The sequence below is a fragment of the Alosa pseudoharengus genome, unplaced genomic scaffold, assembly GCF_046254945.1.
Source record: "Alosa pseudoharengus isolate Yale_2024_CS ecotype anadromous, Long Island Sound unplaced genomic scaffold, YU_APseudo_1.1 YU_APseudo_1.1_scf_9, whole genome shotgun sequence".
Taxonomy (NCBI): Eukaryota; Metazoa; Chordata; class Actinopteri; order Clupeiformes; family Clupeidae; genus Alosa; species Alosa pseudoharengus.
Window position 1 is genome coordinate 24,504,618 of NW_027468881.1, and position 22,699 is coordinate 24,527,316.

Sequence of the window (22,699 nt, forward strand, 5' to 3'; positions counted from 1 at the left end):
CCTGTATGAGCCTGAACAGATAAGGCCTTTAACAAAACCTAAGATAGAGACCTAAGGAACTCATGGCTTGTAACACTATGTAGCGTCGGTGGATGTACATGTTTAACGTTGAATGAGTGTCTCCCAGAATGCAGTGCGAGTGAATGGTAGAATGTGTAATGTCGGTTATAATAGTTGTAGTTACGTTTAGCATGTTGTGTATTTGTTAGCGTGTTAGTCTCTTTAGTTGTACCTCATGTGCTTATCCTTGTGTTGATGTGTGTGGTAAACCCTTATTGTGTGTAGCATGTGCGGCTGAGACTACCCCTGTGTTGCCCTATGTAGTTGTCTGTGTCCGTATGAGTCTTCCTGTTCCAATAAATGGCCGTCCTGGCCAAAGGTCAATCTTGTCTGAGGGTGAGATCGCTACATTGGTGTCAGAGAAGTGGGATGGGCCCCTCCCGGGGCGCGAAGATCTACGCCAGATCAAGAACGGAGAAGAAGGCCGAAGACCAGACCAACAAGATGGCGGCGAACCTCAGCAGATGTTCCAATGGTCCTGTTAAGGACTAGCCAGCTCGCCGAGCTCGCCACTTCGGAGGATGGAGGACCTGTCGGCCCGGCGCGGGACCTGTGCAGGCGACCAGCGGGACCAGCCCTGCACAGCCGACGAGAGCTGCCAGCGCTGGAGGAAGCGGCCCCGGCTGAGGAGTTCCCGGCTCGACGCCGATGTCGATGCTGCCGTCATCCGAGGATCTCATCCATAGAGAGCGCGAACTCTCTGACGACCTTGGAACACGACCACAGCGGCCGGGTTTACACCGCCAGCTACGGAAGAACTTCCAGAGCGTCAGCTGCCGGTCGAGAGTGTGATGGAGTCATAGCTGCTAGTTCGGGAGCTTGCGGTGCTCCAGCTAGTGACCAAGAGGGTAACGTCGACCTGTAGAGCCTTGGGAGCTATCGTTTTGTGTACTGTTTGAGATTTTAAGTGCGCACGTTCCGGTTGACGCAAGTCTGCGCAATGTTTTTCATGTTTTGTGTGAGTTTCTGTGTGTCCCGAGCCTGCTGAGAGGGTCGGGGTCTCCATTTCCCGCCACAGTGGAGCATCGTTGTGCTCGAGAGACAGCCGACAAAAGTTCTACAAGAGGGCAGCGCGAGGAGGGACCTCGACGTGGACTGCTGACCGCCTGGAGATCGGCACACTGTGGACAGGTGGCAACGGCCACGAGCTGTCACAGTAGCCAGAGGGGGCTACCGAACGTCCAGGGGTTCCAGCGTATCCGGGGGTTCGGCTTGCAGTGGGACTGTTTGCTGCTGTTTGGGGTAGCGCAGCTGCACGGCGGGAAACCGAGGGCCCAAGCGACACCACGACCCACGTCTGGCCGGTTCTGGTGCTTGTTCGGGGGAGAACTGACGTGACAGAGGCAGCCGAGAGCCCTTCCAGTCGGGATGGGTTATCGTGCAGCCGGAGGCTTTCCGGTCACTTGGACTAAGCACTGGGATTGACACCGACGCAGCCGCGAGCGGTGAGCTGAGCTGTCATTGCCGGGGACGACAATGGCTCGGGAGGGGGTTATGTAGCGTCGGTGGATGTACATGTTTAACGTTGAATGAGTGTCTCCCAGAATGCAGTGCGAGTGAATGGTAGAATGTGTAATGTCGGTTATAATAGTTGTAGTTACGTTTAGCATGTTGTGTATTTGTTAGCGTGTTAGTCTCTTTAGTTGTACCTCATGTGCTTATCCTTGTGTTGATGTGTGTGGTAAACCCTTATTGTGTGTAGCATGTGCGGCTGAGACTACCCCTGTGTTGCCCTATGTAGTTGTCTGTGTCAGTATGAGTCTTCCTGTTCCAATAAATGGCCGTCCTGGCCAAAGGTCAATCTTGTCTGAGGGTGAGATCGCTACAACTATATCACTGGACCTATTATTTAACTGTAGGCTATTTTAACAAAGTGAGCGTCAAAGATTTAAGCTCTAGCATAACTTGGAAAGGATATGACGCAGTCCTGATTTCTTGCATCTTAAGTTTTATAGTCTTTCAACCATTCAGGAGGTCTCCGTTCTCTGGCTGGATGAGATCGGTCGTTCTTGTCTCTCTCAGGTGCGCAGTCTTCAGCTGTTCCATTCCTAGGCTGATCTGCAGGGGTCACCGCTGTGTCAGGTGCTTGAGTGCGCTGATCTGCAGATGTCACGGCTGCGTCTGGTACGTGAGTGAGGTGAGAGGAATGCCAGAGTTTCCCATCAGACAAGCCGTATGTGCAGGGACCCACCTGCTTTTGAATTTCAACTGGATCTGTGAATCTGGGATGTCATTTGGGAACATGAGTCTGTTTCCTCACTCTTACTTTGTCCCCTACTTTAAAAGCAGGAGTGCGCGCTCCCCTCTTTTTGTCACAATATGCCTTAACCTGAGATTGGCGGGTGGACACACGATGGCGTACTTCAGCATCACGGCTTTCACATGTTGGCAATGGCAGAATAGCAAGTTTGGTTCTCATTTTGCGACCAAACAGTAGTTCAAAAGATGAAAAACCCGTGAGGAGTCGCTCGGTAAGTCTGGAGGAATTCTGTCATCGCCTGTTTCCATGGAGCAGCTTGGATGATGGCAGCTGCACACAGCTTTTAAGAACTCGATTGAATCTTTCTACAGCTCCGTTAGATGCGGGGTGATACACAGACACTTTGATCTGTGCGATGTTGCGTTACTTAAGGAATGTAGAAAGCGCAGTGGAAGTCAGTTGTGGCCCATTGTCTGTCACTACACATTCAGGGTTGCCGTAACGACTAAAGGTCGTAGTGAGAAAGCCGATTAAAGCCCCACTGGTAATAGACGATGTAAATGCCACTTCAGGCCATTTTGAATAGTAATCAGTAATAGCAATGGCATACCTACAGTCCCAGTTAGCCGTTTCAAATGGTCCTACTATGTCAAGGCCTAACTTTGTCCACGGGGCTGCAGGAAGAGGAACTGGCTGTAGTGGTGCAGCGAAGGTCTTTGCTGTGTGATCTACGCTTTGGCAGAGTGTGCAGGCTGAGATGTAAGACTGGGCTATTGCATCCATTCCAGGAGACCAATACAACTCACGCAGACGTTGTTTTGTTCTTACTATGCCCTGGTGGTTCTCATGCGCCAGCACAACTAGTGTTTTCCTTAAAGCTATGGGCACCACTAAGCGTGACACACAAAGCACTAAATTTCCATGTACACTCAGTTCATTGCGCATTTTAGGGCATTTTAGTGCATTAGGGGCAGCCGTGGCCCACTGGTTAGCACTCTGGACTTGTAACCGGAGGGTTGCCGGTTCGAGCCCCGACCAGTGGGCTGCGGCTGAAGAGCCCTTGAGCAAGGCACCTAACCCCTCACTGCTCCCCGAGCGCCGCCGTTGTAGCAGGCAGCTCACTGCGCCGGGATTAGTGTGTGCTTCACCTCACTGTGTGTTCACTGTGTGCTGTTTGTGTTTCACTAATTCACCGATTGGGTTAAATGCAGAGACCAAATTTCCCTCACGGGATCAAAAAAGTATATATACTTATACTTATACTCAGGGTGCGATTTGTAGGGGGGGATGGTTAGGATTTCCCCCCCTCTGGTTTTCCTATCCCTACCTCTGCTAAATTATTTTTATCGTCGGGGGGGACAACATTTATCCCCCTCTGCCCCTCATATTGATTAATGCTACTTCATATAAGTAAAGCGCTGCAACGTGAGAACAGTCTAGTAGGCTAGCCTACATAATAATCTGACATCAGAAACGCACCGTCACCGTCAGCACTGATACTGCTGACACAGTGGCTGCGTGATAACTTAATTTGGCCTTGATCGTGCAGGACATTTCAGAATGTCGAGTGTGTAATCCATCATAAATGGCTAGGTTCAATGGAAAAGTTAGCTGGACAAATGAAAGAAAACGAGAAGGATTCAGTGAAGCATAATAATGTTTTAGAACCTTCAAAATGAGAAAACTGATGCAACTGAGATGGAGGACAACTGCACGTAGAGTAGAACGTAGGCCGAAGGAACTTACATTAAATGAGGAGATATTTGCTGAATGTCACAAAAAGTGTTACAGAAATTGCTTGGCATCGCTTATTCAATGGATCTATACCGAAACACCTGTAGTTTGCGGAGGACGAACGAGAAAGCACTCGTTTGATAAATCAGCCAGTAGTAGATAAATAACTTTTAGAAATAATCTAGGCCTACTGCAAAAACGAATGTTGGTGGGTATTTAAACTATCTAGCGGGTGTTTTAACAGCTGCAAGAAATAGAAGCTTCATGGTCTTTATGTTCTGGTTCGTAAATTATTTTTATAAAACTTCCAAGTTGCCCTATAACTTTACTCTCCAAACTCTTCACTGCACTGTAGGCAATTAACTGACAGTATGATAGGCTATTTATTTTCTGTAGGCTACAATAAACACATTTATTTTTTCAACTTTTGCAATATTACGCACTTGGCTGAACGCAAATCAGCAGGAGAGAGAATGCACGTAGCCTACGCAGCATGTAGCGCAATGTGTATGCTATTTGGTTACCAACTAACACTGTTAGCTGTGCCCCCACAGGTACGTCCTCCACTTCTCAACCGCCCAAACACAAGCCAAGGCCTCTTTCTCGACGGTTGCATATTTTCTTTCAGTCTGTGTAAGTTTGTGATGCAAATGCAACAGTACGTTCAGTGTTTTTAGGGTGAATCTGTGTGAAGACGGCGCCTATGCCATAGTCAGAGGCATCAGTGGAAATGATGCATGGAAGAGCAGGATCATACAGAGCTAATGCCGGGCTGTCTACCAACAGCTGTTTCACCTCACTGAAGCACTTGTCAGCCTCGTCAGTCCACTTGAACTCTGAGTCACTACGAAGGCAGGCACGTAGTGGCTCAACCACAGTTGCGTAATTGGGTATGAATTTGTTGTACCATAAAAGCATCCCAAGAGATGAACACAAGCTGACTGCATCCTTTGGCGGAGGTGCTTGTGTGATGGCTTGGACATGTTCTGTATCTGGCTCAATTCCCTGTGCAGTCACTAAGTGTCCAAGAAAGCGCAGGCTGGACTGTCTGAACTGGCACTTTTTCTCATTTAAGCGCAGGCCTGCATTCCGAAGGCGCTGCAGCACTGCATCTAGTGCAGCATCATGTTGAGCTTGTGTACGTCCAAAGCATATTATGTCATCCAAATAATTTTGGACATTTGACACCCCTTCCAGGACCACAGACATCATCTTCTGAAACGCAGCGGGAGCGGACGCTAACCCATAGGGAACACGGCAGAATCGGAAAAGACCCTCGTGAGTTATGAACGCTGTCAAATCTCTGCTATCTGGGTGAAGTGGAAGTTGATGGTACGCACTCTCCAGGTCAATTGTAGAGAAAATTGTAGATCCAGCTAAAGTAGCAAGCAGTTCTTCCATATGTGGTAGAGGGTGACTGTCCACCACTATAGCTTTATTTGGTTCTCTAAGATCCACACACATTCTTATGCCACCTGTTTTCTTTTGTGTCACAACGATGGGTGAAACCCAGGGTGATGCGTCAATACGTTCAATCACCCTAGCGGAAAGCAGTCAATTCAGTTTGTCAGACACAGCAGATCTAACAGCGAAAGGCAGACGTCGGAGCTTCTGACGTACAGGTGAGGCAGAATCCGAAACTTTGACCTTGTGCATGAATCCTTTAGCACAACCCATGGCTGAAGAATCCTCACTGGCTGTAGAGAGCTGCATGACTGGGCAGGAGGCAGGTGAGTTGTAGGCAGGTAAGGCAGAAAGAACCGTTCCTCCTTCAATGCGCAGCTTAAGAGCAGCAATCAGATCCATCCCCATCAATGGTGTTCCATTCTCTGTTAGATAAAGGTTCACTTTACATACATCATTGTTTCTCACTACTGTTGCAGGCATGCAACCCAGCACTTTGATTGGAGTTTGTGAGTATGTAACCAGGCGAGCTGCAGGTGGCTGTAATGGCACTCCCTTGAAGTTTTCCTCGAATATGCCTTTTGGTAACACAGACACTGACGCTCCAGTGTCTACTGTCAGTTTAACAGTCTTTTGTGCTGTCCCAGCGCAAATGTCCACAGTGCAATGGAGCTTAGCTGGCGACTCTGACTGTTGCAGTAAGAGCAGTGTATATTCAGTGCTCACTTGACGCACACTATGAGTCTGTGCAGACCTACACACACGCGTGAAATGTCCTTTCTTGTTGCACGTTTTACACACTGCTTTACTCGCTGGGCATTCAGGCACATTTGCTAGGTGTTTATCCGACCCACAGCGAAAACATGAGCGTGAGGGTGTAGCAGGAGGAGAGCTGGCGGTGAATTGGCTGGCTGCTGATCCCGATCGCACATACTTGCGCGGCTGCCTGCTTTTCACTTTGCCTTGTACTTGGACTGCATGCACAGGCAAGCTACGGGTAGTCATGCACTTTGCCTGTTCTCCAGCAGACTCCATCTGACTAGCAATAGTAATAGCCTGCTCCAGCGTCAATTTTTCCTTTAACAATAGTCTTTCTCTTATACGTGGATTTGCAACATGTTCCACTAGCTTGTCTCGTATCATGTCCTCACAGTTATCAAACTCACAGGTGGGCATTTCTCAGATTTCGGGCCTATTTGGGTAACTGAAATTTTGAAAAATAAAATTCTAAATTTTACTAATTGGTATGCATCAAGTTATCAGTCATTTTGATAGGAGTAACCTTGTGAGCTTGGTTGAGACCACAATATAAGGGAATTTATGATTTGTTGTCATTTTTCAGGTAAATGTCATTACCATCACATCATCTAATATGTACATTTTAAAGATGAAATGGTCAATCAATGATCGATCAATTATGGTTTCACATGAAGTCTATTTTATCTTGAACTTATTAGAATTGTTGAATTTTACTTACAACATGAATTATAGTCGTTTAAGTATCTTATTTTTTTATTTTTTCACTCGACCCTGGCTTGGAATTTCATTTATTTGAAATAAATGCCATATATCATATCTGTTTTCATCCAGTGGCAATTTAGACTGTCCAACATTGTCAAAAATATCTAATTAATGTAATTTATTGTAATTTATACATAATCTATTGGCAAAAATATGCATGGTGATGGTGATGACATTGCAGTTCTGGTAATGACATTTGTTGCGGTGATGACAAATCACTGATCGTAATCTATTGCAATTAAATGTTTATAATTTAGAAACCCAAGTTGAACTGACTTTGTGAAAAAAAAAACTTATTTCTTTTAAAAGGAGTACTTTAAATGTATCTGCAAAAATGTCATCACCAACACAGTCGTCATTACCACTACATTTCAAGCTATAATGTGCTGGTAATGACTGTGCTGGTGATGACATTTATACCGAAAAACTACCCTGAGAAGCAAAAATTATCACCATGCAAGTGTAGCTAGCTTTCTACATGTAATGTACATCATTTAAACTATTAAAATAATGTTAAAATTTCAGGAATATTCAAAAATACAGAAATACAATGCGTATGGTAATGACACATAATAAGTGTACATGCCCAAAACGAGGGATAAAGAGTAGATTTTCTTATGTTTCTGGACATCAAGGCATCAATCTTTCTGCTTGACACCCATGTATTCCACTGTGATATTAGGTGACCATGGTTACCAAATATTTTTTTGATTAAAAAACAGTAGCAAAGTGCTTTTATGTAGAGTGTGCTGGTAATGACGGCTAAACCATGGGACAGGTATACATTAAGCAAAATAAAGCAGGAAATGCATATATATGCATAATGTGTGCATGCAGTTCATTAGTTCAGATAACATTTAATTCATATGCATGATTTTTTTAATTAATTTTTGATAAATAATGTTTGAGATATGGCACAATATGTGAAAACTCTGGTTGCGGACAACACCAAAACACTGATATTGTACCATAAAACACCAATAAAATGTGTCTAAATCATGAGTAGGAGCAACCATTAAAAAAGTCTAGGCTTGTTTTTCTTTATACTAATTAGTGATGCTAAACATTATTAGATTTAATGTGTTTTTAATAGAATTACACCCTGTGGACAGAAATAGGCCCCAATTCTGGGAAATACCCAGGTAGTGGCTAGCTGACGCAGAGCAGTAACGTATTGAATTATGGACTCATCGGCAAGCTGGACTCGTTTTCTAAATGTGTGACGTTCCACTACAACATTTACCTTAGGTGTGAAGTAGCCATGCAAAGCAGTTAGCACAGATGCCAACGTATCTCCAGTGTTCGGTAAAGTGTAGAATATCCTTTGGCCCTCCGTGCCTAGACAGTGAAGTAGAAGAGCACGTTGTCTTGGCCCAGTCCACTTTTGTCCTTCCACATCGATAACCAAGCAATAGTTCATGAACATCTTTTCCCACGACTTGAATGGAATGGCGGGCTCCCCCGGGGCAGGCAGGAAAAAATTGGGAAACGGCGTTGTAGTAGCCATAGTCCAAAATCGAAGTAGTGTTGCAAAAAGTGAAAAAAAAAAACTGCGGGAGCAAGTTCCTCGTCGCCAATTTGTTATGTTGAAAGTAATGAAAGCACAGGAGGCCGACGTATTCACTATAACTCATTTCTATAGCATTCAACATGGTAGCACATACACTCTACATCTGAACTCACACTTCTTCATTTCTCCAGGCTATATCAGAACCCCATAATGCTACATTACACTGACACCTAGTGGTGTGGTTCCAAGTGCAGACACAACACATTCTCTTCCAGAACTTTGTTTATATGCTCTCTACTGCAGGACATGAAGCAGAATCCCCTGTGACGTACTGTAGGTATTCTCCTCTCCACAAATTTGCATTGAGTGGGATAGAGGCACAACCACAACCTGCTGCAGTTTTATCTCCACAATAAACCTGTCGAGTAGCCTGACGTAGCCATGCTCATTTCTTGTCAGAGTAAAAACAGAAGTGTTAATTTTACTCTTTAAGAGTTGAATTTAACTCTGTGTCAGATAACATTTGGTCCCACCCTAAACTAGTGTAAAATTTACTCTGTAGCCAGTGTAAGATTTTCAGAGTTAATTCTACTCAATATTGTGTAAAAATCAACAATGACCTGTGTAAAAATATTTAACACTGTAGTCGAATTACACTGTTAAGAGTAATGTGATTACACTTTATAGAGTTAATTTAACTACAAATTTACTTTAAAAAAAAAACACACTTTAAAGTGTAATAATATTTACTTTTAATTTCTCTACAGTGTTATTTTTAATGTAAATCTTATGATGTGGTGTTAATGAATTACAATAATGAACTAATATCTAATGAAAAGAGAAAAACAAAAACACAAGATGACAGCACCAGCATTTATTGTAAATATGTGAATTCACATTGCAAACACATTGCCCTCTTGCTTTGTCTATAAAAACAAAAATAATAACACTTAAAAATAAAATACTACACAATGCTTACCAAAGAAAAGACAAGGACTTCCTTGGTCACTTTCGATTTTTTTTTTTGTGCTTGCAAAGAAACATCAACTAACGCACAATTCTTGCACGCAACTCGACAACTCTTGGAGTCTCCTTTGTTTCCCCCAGATCAATGTTATAGATAGTTGTTTGCACAAAAGTGTAAAAGCTGCTCAAGGAAGAACTGTATGACATACCAAAGACACATAATGGGCTTTAAAGAGTTCTTCAAAAGCTCCAACTGAACCTGTTGCCTTGCATTGAAGCGCATGCTTGTCAATCACAACGAAGTAGGAGTGAATGCTGCTCTGTGTGGATCCCTGGGCGAGAAGGTAGGGCTGAGTACTTTGGGTGATGTTGTCTAGATGCTGCTGCACACTGGTTCCAACCTACAACAAAATAAATTCAACAGAATTGTTTTAGTAACTAATCTCTAACAATAAATCAGATCACCTCAAACTGTGCATGAGATTGAAGTGATAGGAAATATATATTTTAACAACTGCCAAGCATACCTTTTGAAATCTGATGAGCTGATCTATAGCTTGAGATGCAGACATCTTTCCCAGACTCTTTCGACCTTGTGCAGATGGAGGTAGCAGATGTAGCAGCAGCAAGATGGCAGACATGTCACTGTCCCAGCCTACAAATAAGTAAAGAAACATCTGATTAACATTATGCCATAATAGTATTCAATTATCAACTTGCACAATTACCAAAATGTGTACTGCAGACCTACATAATCAACAATATGAAGTAAAAAGGTTTGATTCTTACCATTCTCAACTTGCGCAGCTGACTACTCAGCATTGTGCATCAAGTCCAAGAGTTCAGTGGTGGGTACAAGTCCATGGCTCTCCTTTATTACTTTTGCTTTGAAAGTGGTTGGCCACCTCTCTAAGAATTTGTTGGCTGTGGTCTCACCAAACAGAAGTCTGAAATCTTGTTCCACCTGCAATGCAACACACATAGACATGAGTGATGAGTGATAACTGATGCTGCATTGGATATATTAGTGATGCAGCTAACTGAGATGTCGTACCAGTCCTGGTGTGTCCAGAAATCGTGGAAAGACCAATAAGACATCTGATGATTTGTTTTCATCATTGACCATTGCTTGCCGATAAATGAAGGTCGTTTTCATCATCTCATGGACAGTGTCTTCATCAGCAGAGTGTCTCAAAACACTAATAGCTGCTTCCACATCCTCATCAGATGGCACTTTGTCAAAGGTGAAGGGTTGTCGACCATGGCCTGGCCCACCAACTTAAGACAAAATACAATGTCAAAGACTTTCTGCACAATCCACAAATCACCAACATCATTGTTACTGATCAGTAAACATACCTTTTGGAGATTTGCTGACTGAAGCGCATCTTTCCTCTGCAGTTTTTGTTTGTATGGTCTTTAATCGCCATGCAAGGTATCCAGAACCACTCTTCGGATCGTAGTAATGTTCCTATGTGATTATAAATACATTACACACAAAAGAGTACTACAACAGTTCAGAGAGTGAATACGTGCATAATGTTGCAATGGCCCTTATACTTACATATCATGTTGTGAGTATGGGTCTTCCAGATAGGGAAACAAGGCGACTATCCCCTGGGCATAAGTCACTCCGACACTTTTGGGGGGTGATGTCCTAGCATATGAATTCAAAGATAACATCTTTCAATTGATATTGTACAAACCAATTTACATTACTGTTACTGTAAATAATAACAATGTTTCTTTCAGCCCATCTACATATGTAATGCTTACCCATGTGTTTCTGTCATCTCAGCAGCAAGTATGTTAATCATCTGTCTTCTGGTGGCATCTGTCAAAGATTTGTTTTTTCCATACTCTTGCATAATGAGTTCACCACCAGGCTTTGATGTTAGAATTTCTTCAATCAACTTTAGGTGGAATAAAATGCAATTTTAGTCATTTTAAAACCATATGTAACACTGAAAATAGTTATTTAAAAAACACTTCCCATGATATGATATAACATTCAGACTGGACTTAGCAGCAATTTCCACTACCTACCGTTTTTGCCTTATAGTTTATTCGGCATGGCCTTTTAGGATGGCTTTGTTCACCAGCGGCTGCTTCTTCATTAGGGTCACACAGAGAGAAATTCTGAACGACGGTGTCATCAGATGTTACTAAGCATGATGATTGAGAGGCAGCTGTTAATTTGTACAAAACATAGAAATATATTACATGAGGCTGTTATTTTTAAGACGATAAATGTTCTCATTCCAGCCTTTAAACTAAATAAACACATTTCGAAATTGTCTGAATGAGTACCGTCCTTCATCGCCTAGAATGATTCGAAAGGTTCCAGGTGATTACTTAAATACTTCTTCAAAAACCCCTGAGTCAACTTCTGTGTCAGACTGGTCATACACCTTAATGTCTGGCTGTCTGCTCTCTGGTATGTTGAATTTTAGGCAAACTGGTTCAAAAAAAAAGAAAAAGGGAAATAATTAAATGATGGTGATCCCCATGTTTTTCCTTCTTGCAAGAACCAAAGGTCAAATAACAATTATTTAACTTAGCCTCATGTATTCACAAAAATGTTTAAAGACAAAGTTAACTAGTTCTCGTAATATAATAGGTTAATGCTGTACTCTTGCAATAGAGTGAGATATTGCTTTAATCTAATGTAGCCTACTCACCTTCTTTCAAGAAAGCGTCAAATGTTGGTTCAGACAGCTTCACATATTTTTGCTCTCCCTGAACTGAACACGCAAAAGCATTGTGCACCTGTTGATAGAGGTAAAAATATATATCAAAAATCATAATTTAAGCTAGTTCAACTAAGAGAGTTACCTATTCGTTTTTCTATGCAAAATAGAGTACACTGTAACTACAAAGGTTACAGAAGGCAAAGTCGTGCTGGTTGAATAATTTATACTCCGCAGCAAATTGGGTGACGTGAAGTTCACGTAAATGAGGCGCTAGCTTCTTGTCCCATTAGCTAGCAAATTGAGTTAGCTAGCTCATTCATTAGCTATTTCAATTCGCTCTGGTTTCTGTAAACAGTAACAGTTAAAATGGTTAAGCCACGTTAAACGAACCCATCATGCAATCAGTGAACTAAGCTATCGTTTTATAACACTAACATTAACTATGAGACCAATAGTATGCTAACAGTAAAGTTACCAGCATGAAAACGCTAGAATAGAATAGTGTTGGGAAACTAACGTTAGCGAACAACAGCTAAAATCTTATAAAGGTTGCGTTGTTAGCGACTGAGCTAACGCTGTTTTAAGCATTTACCATTCTTACCAACTTCATTGATGAAAATATTGCAACACTAACAACATCCACCATAAAGAAAGACAGAAAAGAGTTACTGGATGCTAGCTTGCTTATAGTAAGCTAGCCTACATTCCCTTGTCGTTACACCATGACAAGCACAATCTATCTTCAGACTGCCAACGTAACGTTAGCGGCTTCAAACGAACTGATGCTTAGCTCTAGAAAACGGACAGTAGGCCTATTTCTTACCTCAATGCGGGGAAAACCTTGGTCTGAACTGATGTGTCGAACATTTGAACTAATGCCCAATTTGCCAGCTGATAACGTTAACTGTAACGAACTCACTAATTTACAAGGTGGGGAGTTACCGTTACCGCCATATGGAAATCGACGACATAACGATAACGTTAGAGATGGTTGCTTGCAACTAACACAACAACAAAAATAGCCTAATGTACATTTGAAAAAAGACCGGTTTGTTGTTCACAACACAGAAATGTTAACATTACTTACCTGACAATATCAGTTGGCTACTCCTTCGCAGTCGTCCTTCAGCCTCGGTAGTTGGCCTACAGCAGCAGAGTGGCGGGTAACCTATTCATCACGCTGTAGAGTTGAATTTTTCACTGCATGTCTGCAGAATTTTACTCTTACTTTTAACTCCACTGATAGAGCAACTTTACTCTCCAAAATGTTGAAAATACTCCATCTGGGTTTAAATAACTTTACTCTGAAATATTAACACCCCATTTTTTACTGTGTACTGCTCCATTGGGATAGGATTATGGTGTGTGTTTCATCCGATACAGGGGTTCTTCTCCACAAATGCCTTAACGTTGTTTTCTGGTTATTGCATTGTCTATATGTTATACAACAGACGTGGTAGCGAAATCTACAGGTCTACCTTTTAGCAACAGTATTTTTGTTAGGAAGTATTAAACACTTTTTAATTAAATGTCACTTACAAAGACATTGTACCATACTGAAAGCTAATATTTTGTCACTAGCAACCTACATCTGTCTTCCGACAAACAGTTGCATTTTCAGCTCTGAACAAAACAGTTCTAGCCTAGAAATCTAGAATTACATTTGCTGCCAGGGCTAGTCTAGCAACTCTCCGTTGACTTGTGAGCTCTAGAAATCGAAACTAAATCTGGCATTGAAATCGTGTATAGAGTCGTTTGTTGGGCTTAACATAATGATTGATGGCAGAGTTGCAACGGTTTGGCTTGAATTCCCTGCTACTTGAAAACAAATATCCTATTGCGTCCTACTGCGTGCAGAGGGAATTTGAAAGACAACTGATTATCCCGCCCCTTGGACTGAGCACTGCGAACGTGAGTGCCCAGACCCTACATTATAATGTGGGTCTGGCTCGCCAGGCTAAAACAGTTCAGGATTTCTGGTCCAAACCGTGACTCTGAACTGCTCAGGCATAGGTGCTTGTTACGGTTCCCCAAAGGAAAACCGCCACATAAATTGGAAAACAACAACTGGATTTAGGCTCAAAAGGGGTATTTATTTACGTTCCCTAAAAAGGGCAAAAAGCAGGCTCAAAAAATGGCAAAAACTCTCGAAAGACGTTAAATGACTGGAATCCAGCGAAGTGGTAACCAGCCAGAAAAACCCAAGGTATGCTCTGCAGTAGTGATGTTACCCCCTGCTTCGTGTATCGAAGATATAAACCAATTTGGAGTGAAGCTTTGTATCGGAGCTTGATTCGTTTTTGATAATCACGTGATCAGTGACGTCCGAAGCTTTGTTTCACACATGTGACTGCTTCGAAATTTAATTCAAAGCATTAAAGTTGCACGACACGGGGCGCGCCGTTGTGGGTTGTTGAAGTAGGAGAGCCAACAGAGTCAATAGTGCTGCTGACACAAAAGCTTATAGCCCGGGCTTTTAGCTCAATTGTCAGCACGCTCGACTCCCGTTCCAAGGTGCGTCTGTTTCGCGGGTTCGAGTCCAGGCGTGTGGAGGACTTAATCGCACAGTTTCAACACAACCCAGGTTACAATTGGTCTAGGCTACGTACTCAATATAATCACAGAAATGTGTGTGCAATGTGCATGCCCATTCTTTATTCATCTCCCTCTTAAATGTATGTATTTGTTTACAAATACAAGAAATGTTCACAGCCAAAATACTACCTTTATTGTTTTTGTAGAGAAGGCAATTACATTTGTATTTATGCAGGGTACAAAATAGGCTTAGTTAGGCCTATTTATGACATTATTTATTTATCCATTAATTCATGCTCAACATTTATTAATCTTCAACTCAAAGACATTCATGGCTAATGTCTGAAACACTGTGACACAATGCTATCCTTAACTTTCACCAGCAGAGGTCCTCATAGAGTTCTGAAGCTTTGAGTAAAGAACCTTTTTTCGATACAATTGGATTGAAAGCTTCACTGGTTCAGAAAGCTTCAGTTCGCCATCACTACTCTGCAGACCAGGTCCAGAATGTGCCTTTTGAAGAGGCTGGCCAGGTGCACCACATCCTGGCTAATTGGATCACCTGGTTAGGGAGCAAACACAGAAAATGGCAGGTAACAGCACCCCTACTACTCGCAGCCAGTAGGGTGTGCCAAAAACCATAGCGGTAAATCATAACTTCCCGACCTCAAATTTTGTGGCCGGGGCTTAAGTTTGGCTGCCTTCCAGGCTACCAGGCTTTAACTGTGATACTTTTTTGTTTTATTCAATGATACTTCTTCCTCTGTTCTATTTCACATCATATGGTGATACAGAACAATAATGTGTTACTAGACCTCCAACCCCACTATTAACCATGAGTTGTTGTTAAAAGAGATACGTTGTAGGACTCGGGTTGTCTTGAATGTAGCCACACAGCAGCATATAAGTAACTGCAGCGCATATAAGTAATATATATATAATAACTTCAACGCATATAAGCAAGACACAGCATAGATGTTTTCCACATTTCATTAATGGTTGTTTGTTTCATATTCAGTTCCTATCTCTAGGTTATTGTAAACAAAACAAAACACTAGTCCCATTGGAATCACCTTGAGTGGTTGTCCCCATGCATGGAACCACCCTTGTGTGTGTAGGTGTGTGTGGGCCCTTTCGGTGAGCTTCATGGCTTCGTTTGTGTCTGTGTGGGTGCCAGAGTGTACTTTGCATAAACAAACAAACAGAGGTATAGACTAAGATCAGACAATGTTTCTCTTTCCAATACATTCAAAACATTGAATAGACAACAATCAGTGTTGGGCAAGTTACTGAAAATTAGTAATTAGTTACAGTTACTAGTTACTTCTTTCAAAAGTAATTCAATTACGTTACCAATTACTGTATATCAAAAGTAATTAGTTACTAGAGAAAGTAACTTTTGAGTTACTTTTAAGTAGGGTTGGGCACCGAAACACGGTTCTAATATGGCACCGGTGCCGACGCAAATGGTAGTAACTGTATCGAATAACAACGTGGATTTCGGTGCCTCATTTCGGTGCTTAAATCGTGTTTTTTTTTTTTTTTTTTTTTACGAGGCATCACTGCATGTCATGCGCCATCTCTAACGTCTTGCTCTGATAGCAACACATCCAGATACAGTTAGCTAACATGAACACTGGATGTATAAACCAGAGGGGTGCACCACATAGGCGAGTGGACAGTGTTTGACAAGCTTGCGTGAGCCCAAGTAGCTTACTTTAAAGTGATATCACGAGCTTCTGTCAAAAACTAGCAGTGGGCCTAACTACACACAAGCAAAAGTCTATGAAACAACATCAACAGTATACCTTACACCAGGGGTCTCAAACTCAAATGAGCTGGGGGCCAATTCTGCCAACGTCATCTGATTGGAGGGCCGGCTATTTCTGAAAATGCATTGTTCTTTTTTTCAAATACCACACAAAACTGCAAACAGCAAGTGCAAGTGTTTTTATCTAGTTTTAGACACCTGTGCTAGCAACCTTAGCTTATAAATAAAATAATTATTAAATAAATATTAATACAAATTATAAAACAAATGAAAAGCATAAAAACAGGTATGTGTGTGTTTCACACCAAATAAAAATAGTTTAAGCAACACCATTGGATTTTTATATCAAAATGTCAAAAGGCCATGGCTTGAAAGTGGTCAGAGATAAAGTCCTACTGTAAATGTAAAAATCTTTGAGTAAAACAAAAAGTTTATGAAGGGGGTAAATTTACCCATCTAATTTGCCACTGGATGGCAAGCACCTCAAATTATGCATCTTTCAATAAATACTGGATGAACATATTTGAGCAGGTTTACTTTACTTTTTTCATATTACCCACATAACAAATTAACAGGAAAACACCTAAGATGTATACCAACACCTAAGATGTATATGGTTTCTAAACCACAAGGCCTACAATAAAGTATTCTGGTTAAATCAGTTCCTATCGCGGGTAATCTGAGTACCCAGAAGTTTGCATCATATTGCAGGTGACTTTGTAGTTTAGAGCCCTATTTCTACCATGCTGTCTGTACCACGTCCATTACGGACACTATCATCACGATTACCACTGCAACCTCCAAGCTATGTTGGGCAGAGGGTCGAAATAAGCATGGTATGCCATGCTTATTATGCCGTCGTATACACGCAGATGCACCTCCATTCAATAGACGATCGATCATAATCTCCAAAAGGATATTCTCCTTCAGATTTAGAATAGGTGAATAACATAGCCTACCTAAGACTTTATCACACGTAAACGTTTTTCAACATTTGGTGTAGGCCTATTTCTGCTTAATTTCTGCTTCAATTTATGCAACACTATGGCCTGCATCGCTTCCGCGTCATTACAAATGCACGTCTTTGTGTTTCTCGCGTGTAATACAAGTATTTCCTGAAAACTTTGCGCAGCGATTTTGGGTTTGAATGAAGCTCTGGATGTCTAGCACATAGTGGAGCAGAGTAGGGTAGACTGAGTACAGTTGAGACATGTGTACAGTTGAGACACCTTAAATATCTTGCTTGCACAGCAAGCCCAAGTTGTGATTTTTGCTATGCACATGCATATTAGTGCCCTCTTTGATCATGGGAAATTTGAACGACACAAGTATCTCCCATCCAAGGATATCGGCAAGTGTTTTTTTTCTAAAGTAAGAATTTCACTTCACCATGCACCTTCGACAATGAATAGCTCATTACACTTATGTTACTGTTAAGCGTAACTGGTATCATTACAAACATTATTCTGTGTCCTAAAAACTGGCATATTTTATGGCATTGTGCCATGTAAGGTTGTTGCAAAATCTAGAGAAATGTGTGAGGTGGTCAGCGGGGGACAATTGAGACACACATTGGATTGTGTTAGGCTACTTGAACATTCCATTGGTAGGCTACTGTTCGCTATCTGTTCCTGTGTCACATTTTGTTCATGATGTATTCCTTTTAACCAAAGCTAATTTAAATGAAATGAATGAATTTGAACTACAAACACTTTGCAATTGCTATGTTTTTATTTATTCAACTTTCCAACTAACGGTTAGTTAACTATACATCATTAAAGATTGGTGTCTCAACTGTACCAGGTAGGTGTCTCAACTGTACTCTAAAGGGTACAGTTGAGACACAGTCAAGACAAAAAATGCACCTTATGTTTATGACATAATTGTGGAAAATATAAACTACTTATGGGTATTATTGATTGATTATACTTGAGTCTACAAGCTAAGGAAATTACATGTGGAATGTTGTGTGGAAAATCACTTCTTTTCAGTATCTATTTTTTGTTTGATTTTGTGTGGGCAAAAAGTGTCTCAACTGTACTCAGTCTACCCTACAAATGAGATTTGTCACCGTACTTGGAACTATCGTCTATTTTAATCAGTATCGTTGTTTGTCACAATTAAAAAGTCTCAAGGGCCGGATTACATTATTATTTTGACATACGTCGCGGGCCGGATTTGGCCCGCGGGCCGGGTGTTTGAGACCCTTGATCTAAACACTTCAACACCGACATAATGTAGCCTTACATGTTCAAAACTATTGCGTGTTATGGGGGAAGACATGACATTTCTTGAAGCATTTGGGAACACACTGAAATGAATTAACTGGAAAGTAGAGTCCCTGTTTTTTTAGATAAGCTTGCTTGCAAATGCCGTTGTCAATGACCTGGGAGTTCTATGGCAAGCGGTTTTAACATACCTTATGGCAAACTGCCTACACTGGGTAAACTTGAAAGCAGAGCTTATGTGCATCCATGGCAAGCTGTTTTAACATTTAAATGTATTATGCGTAGGAGCAATGAGATATTGATAGTAAATTGAATATAACAGTTCAATTTCATGTTCAAATTTGTCTTATCAATACAAAAAAGCAATTCATGCTTTAGACCATTTTAATTTATAAACAAAGTAGGCCTACCGGTTCAAGCACCGTTTAGGCACCGGCACCGTTTTAAAAGTATCGATTTAGCACCGGTATCGGATAAAACCCAAATGATACCCAACCCTACTTTTAAGTCTGCTTTTAAAATGTCAATATGAACAGTACTGAACAGTCACACACACAATAAACCTAATTTTTGGACCTATTTATTGTAGTTTCAACGGGCCTTCAAATCAATAGCCTTGTGCATGAGTTCTCAAACTTTTTCCGACCACAAAACATTCTACAATGCATGAAGGCCTCCCTGACCTTGTTTTGTGCCACCCTCACCATCTAGGTGGTTTGATAGATATGTACAGTACACTGCCTATTGCTTGCCTACTACTTGCCTTCTGCAATATAGTAATAAGTTATTATTAGGGCCCGAGCACCGAAGGGCGCAAGGCCCTATTGTTTTTGTAAGTATTATTATTAGGGCCCGAGCACCGAAGGGCGCAAGGCCCTATTGTTTTTGTAAGGATTATTATTAGGGCCCGAGCACCGAAGGGCGCAAGGCCCTATTGTTTTTGTAAGGATTATTAGGGCCCGAGCACCGAAGGGCGCAAGGCCCTATTGTTTTTGTAAGGATTATTATTATTATTAGGGCCCGAGCACCCGAAGGGCGCAAGGCCCTATTGTTTTTGTAAGGATTATTATTATTATTATTATTGTTATTTCACTTTTTTGCTTTCCTGTTTTTGAGGTGGTTAACATGGTCGAAACCTCTTGAAATTTGGCACACACGTCAGGTGTCATGCATCGCAGTTAGGTACAAGAGCTTGACCCCGGGCGTGGCCCAGGGACTCGCTAGCGCCTCCTTAGGTGACTGATCTCGTGGTTGGCAAATATTTTGAGGTGGTTAACATAGTCGAAAACGCATGAAATTTAACACACACATCAAGTGGTACAGTGAATAGACAGGGATAAAAGCTTGGCACCGGGCGTTGCCCAGGAACTCCATAGCGCCCCCTTACGTCACAGTGACTTGTGGTTGGCATATAGTTTTAGATACACACACCAAATTTGGTGGGTGTATGTAACTCCCAAAAACAAACAACTTTTGTATTAACATGCCATTAGCCACGCCCACAGGAAGTGAGGTAATTGAGATTTTGTGCGTTATGGACATGATCAATTTTAACGTACTCCTCCTAGACGGTTGATCCGATTCATGTCAAAGTTGGTATACATGACGCCGAGATGTTCCTGATGATAAATTGTGAAGCGTTTTTTTGATATGTTGTAATTTGACAAAATGGCGAAATTATTAATTTTAATACCCTTCCACATAAACAATAAATGTGTCATAATTAACCATACATGGCTTGAAATGTTTTAAATTTCACAGGTCATGGAAGACCATGTTAATGATAATATTCACATGCCCATAATGCATGTTTGGCATAGCGCCACCAACTGGCAACAGAAAGAATGACAATTATACTGATGTCATATGATCAATTTGAACATACTCCTCCTAGACGGTTTGTCAGATTCATTAGAAATTTGGCAAACATTATGCCAAGATGTCGCTGATGTTAAATTGTGAAGGTATTTTTGAATGTTGTAATATATTTGATATGATTTTAATATCTCACCACATAAACAGGAAATGTGTCATAAATCACAGTGCATTGAATGAATGGTCTAAAACTTCTCAGGTTAATAGATATCATGATTATGATGATATCCAGACACCAAATGGGCCTGCCTGGCATAGCGCCACCACCTGGCCAAGCAGGAAATGTGCCAGAAATGGAAAATGCCTTAAGTGATTGATCTGAAACTTTATAAAATATTGTATATCATTATTGTGATGATATTCACATGCGTAATTCACAGGCCTAGCATAGCGCCACCTTCTGGCCAAGCAGGAAATGTGCCAGAAATGCTCTATGCTTTGAATAAATGGTCTGAAACTTTTCAGGTTAATAGATATTATGATTATGATGATATCCAGACACCCAATGGGCCTGCCTGGCATAGCGCCCCCACCTGGCCAAGCGAGTAAATGTGGCAGAAAATAAAATACAAAAGCAAATAGCCCACGCATCAAATATGTACATTTCACACACGCACCACGTCGGGGCTTTGTTGGATTCCGACATGTCACGGGTTGCGGCCCGCAGGTGCTCGGGCCCGCCATTGCCGCTTGCGGCTATATTTATTATTATTATTGAGTATTATTATTGTTATTCTACTTTTTTGCTTTCCTGTTTTTGAGGTGGTTAACATGGTCGAAAACTCTTGAAATTTGGCACACACGTCAGGTGTCACACATCACAGTTAGGTACAAGAGCTTGACCCCGGGCGTGGCCCAGGGACTCGCTAGCGCCCCCTTAGGTGACTGATCCCGTGGTTGGCAAATATTTTGAGGTGGTTAACATAATCGAAAAGTCTTGAAATTTGGCACACACATCTAGTGATGCAGTGAATAGACAGGGATAAAAGCTTGGCACTGGGCGTTGCCCAGCAACTCCATAGCGCCCCCTTATGTCACTGTGACTTGTGGTTGGCATATAGTTTTAGATACACACACCAAATTTGGTAGGTGTATGTAACTCCCAAAAACAAACAACTTTTGTATTAACATGCCATTAGCCACGCCCACAGGAAGTGAGGTAATTGAGATTTTGTGCGTTGTGGACATGATCAATTTTAACGTACTCCTCCTAGACGGTTGATCCAATTCATGTCAAAGTTGGTATACATGACGCCGAGATGTTCCTGATGATAAATTGTGAAGCGTTTTTTTGATATGTTGTAATTTGACAAAATGGCGAAATTATTAATTTTAATACCCTTCCACATAAACAATAAATGTGTCATAATTAACCATGCATGGCTTGAAATGTTTTAAATTTCACAGGTCATGGAAGACCATGTTAATGATAATATTCACATGCCCATAATGCATGTTTGGCATAGCGCCACCAACTGGCAACAGAAAGAATGACAATTATACTGATGTCATATGATCAATTTGAACATACTCCTCCTAGACGGTTTGTCAGATTCATTTGAAATTTGGCAAACATTATGCCAAGATGTCGCTGATGTTAAATTGTGAAGGTATTTTTGAATGTTGTAATATATTTGATATGATTTTAATATCTCACCACATAAACAGGAAATGTGTCATAAATCACAGTGCATTGAATGAATGGTCTAAAACTTCTCAGGTTAATAGATATCATGATTATGATGATATCCAGACACCAAATGGGCCTGCCTGGCATAGCGCCACCACCTGGCCAAGCAGGAAATGTGCCAGAAATGGAAAATGCCTTAAGTGATTGATCTGAAACTTTATAAAATATTGTATATCATTATTGTGATGATATTCACATGCGTAATTCACAGGCCTAGCATAGCGCCACCTTCTGGCCAAGCAGGAAATGTGCCAGAAATGCTCTATGCTTTGAATAAATGGTCTGAAACTTCTCAGGTTAATAGATATTATGATTATGATGATATCCAGACACCCAATGGGCCTGCCTGGCATAGCGCCCCCACCTGGCCAAGCGAGTAAATGTGGCAGAAAATAAAATACAAAAGCAAATAGCCCACGCATCAAATATGTACATTTCACACACGCACCACGTCGGGGCTTTGTTGGATTCCGACATGTCACGGGTTGCGGCCCGCAGGTGCTCGGGCCCGC

The 22,699-nt window shown here is 41.5% G+C and overlaps 1 long non-coding RNA gene across 1 annotated transcript; it reads right to left on the reverse strand.

Moving 5' to 3' along the window:
- Positions 1-10,238: 10,238 nt before the first annotated feature.
- On the reverse strand, positions 10,239-11,588 carry LOC143114952 (uncharacterized). Its single transcript, XR_012985016.1, has 5 exons — positions 11,442-11,588; positions 11,172-11,229; positions 10,755-11,052; positions 10,450-10,673; positions 10,239-10,359 (listed from the first exon to the last, which is right to left on the reverse strand). It is a non-coding gene; the product is annotated as an uncharacterized LOC143114952 (long non-coding RNA).
- Positions 11,589-22,699: the final 11,111 nt, after the last annotated feature.